This window comes from Mastomys coucha, unplaced genomic scaffold (assembly GCF_008632895.1).
Source record: "Mastomys coucha isolate ucsf_1 unplaced genomic scaffold, UCSF_Mcou_1 pScaffold21, whole genome shotgun sequence".
Lineage (NCBI taxonomy): Eukaryota > Metazoa > Chordata > Mammalia > Rodentia > Muridae > Mastomys > Mastomys coucha.
In genome coordinates, this window is record NW_022196904.1 from 34,822,444 (window position 1) to 34,824,733 (window position 2,290).

Sequence of the window (2,290 nt, forward strand, 5' to 3'; positions counted from 1 at the left end):
GAAAAAGGAAGACCAAAATGTGGACATTTCATTCCTTCTTAAAAGGGGGAACAAAATACCCACAGAAGTTGTTGCAGAGACTAACTATGGAGTAGAGACTAAAGGAAGGACAAGCCAGCCTGATATAGCTATCTCAGATGTAGAGGCTCACAGCCATCCATTGAACTGAGTACAGAGTCCCCAATGAAGGAGTTAGAGAAAGGATCAATGGAGCTGAAGGGTTTGCAGCCCCTAGGACGAACAACAATATGAACTAACTAGTACCCTCAGAGCTCCTAGGGACTCAACCACCAACCAAGGAGTATACATGGTAGGACTGATTGTTTTGGCAGCATGTGTATAGTAGAAGATTGCAAAATCAATCATCAATGGGAGGAGAAGTCCTTGGTCCTTCGAAGGTTCTGTGCCCCAGTGTAGGGGAATGCCAGGGCCAATAAGTGGGAGAGGGTGGGGTGGCAAGCAGGGGGAGGGGAGAGCCAACAGGAGTTTGTTCTTGTTGTTTTTGTTTGTTTGTTTGTTCCTGGGAGAGGAAACTGGGAAAAGAAAAATCATATGACATGTAAATAAAGAAAATATCTAAAAAAAAAAGAAGAAGAAGAAAGAAATTGGTATCATAAAATGAAATACAAAAGGCAATATATACCAGAGCACTGGGTCAGCAAGAGAAATAATGAAGTACCCTATCTTTGCAGCTGTTAGACCAAATTCAGACTGAGGGGTCAGTCTAGCATATCAAATGATGAGCAGTAAGATGTGTGAATATAAATTCTTATTCATTTGCATGTTGGAGTGTACACTGGCATAGGTCATCAGAAGGAATATGTGTCTGAATAAGTCCATAAGTCCTGATCAGCTTAGGTCACTACCCAGGCCTCAACTTTGAAGTAGTCTTACCCTGTCCATATTCCACATTTAAAACAAAATATGCTGTATCCATTGCTTGTAAAAATTGGCAGAGGGGTATGCTGGCTAGTTTTAAATATCAACTTGGCACAGGTTAAGGTCATCTAAAAAGAGAGACCCTCAAATGAGAAAATGCATCCATAAAATTGGCCTGAAGGCAAGTTTGTAGAGCATTTTCTTGATTGATGAGTGGTGGTGGAAGGTCCAGCCCCCTGTGGGGGGTGCTGCTCCTGAGCAGCTGGTGGTCCCAGGTTGTATAAGAAAGCAGGCTGAGCAAACTGAGGAGAGCAAGTCAGTAGGCAGCCCCTCTTCAAGGCTTTCCCGTCAGCTCTTGCTCCGGGTTCCTGCCTTGAGTTCCTGTGCTTCCTTCCCTGGATGATGGACTATAAACTGTAAAGTGAAAGAAAACCCTTTCCTCCCCACACTGCTTTTGGTCTTATTGTTTTATCACAGCAGTAGAAATCCTATTTAAGGCAGGGAGGTCGCCTAGTTCACCAGCTGGAAACTGGATAAGCGAAATAACAGATAGCGGCCCTCAAGTGAAATCCATCTTATTGGGTAATAGTCACTGACCTTGACACCTGTAACGTGGGCTTTTAGTCTACCCCACCCACACCTCATCGGCTTCCTCCCTCTTACGATTGACCTCAGACCTTGGAAAGAGGTCATTCATTCCTATAAATGGAAAGGAAACTTGATCTGTATGGAGATACTTAGATTTTAGTGGTAATCAAATGAAATTCCCATGGGCTTATTTTTTCTCTTAAATCAACATTTCCAACTGGACACAAAATACCTAGAGGTGCTCCAAAGGAATGAACTACCAGGACAAGCCAAAAGGGAGAGTGACACATTTCTGATAGCTGCCCAATATTCAGTGAAGCCTGTCTTAGATCCCCAGGCTAGTGTGCTCACCCACTGGTATAGAGGTCTGTGGATAAGGTCCAGGCATGACCACTCCTCCTGACTGAAGTCCACAGTCTCATCCTCAAATGGCACCAACCTCTCAAACAATACAGCTCAGTCAATTGCTTGTTCCTGGCAAATGGGAAAGTCAGCATGATGCAAATGCTTTCGGTACTGTTTCCACAGTGACGTGGCATTAGGCATCTAAAAAAAAAATACCCATGCTTTCCATACTGTTTCCACAGTGACGTGGCATTAGGCATCTAAAAAAAAAAAAAAATACCCATTTCACATTATATTTGGGGAGTAAATTTAATTTAAAAAAATAAAAATAAAGATTGTTATCCTTTGCATGTACAATTTTTACAAGCAATGGACTATAAACTGTAAGGTGAAAGGAAACCCTGTCCTCCCCACACTGCTTTTGGTCTTACTGTTTTATCACAGCAGTAGAAATCCTATTTAAGGCCGCGAGGTCGCC

At 42.8% G+C, this 2,290-nt stretch overlaps 1 long non-coding RNA gene across 1 annotated transcript in view; it reads right to left on the reverse strand.

Moving 5' to 3' along the window:
- Nucleotides 1-1,936, reverse strand: part of LOC116102086 — a 5,329-nt gene extending 3,393 nt beyond the window's left edge. The window contains exon 1 of the long non-coding RNA XR_004123001.1: nucleotides 1,819-1,936. This is a non-coding gene — a long non-coding RNA (uncharacterized LOC116102086). The remainder of the gene's footprint in view (nucleotides 1-1,818) is intronic.
- Between the last annotated feature and the right edge of the window lie 354 nt (nucleotides 1,937-2,290).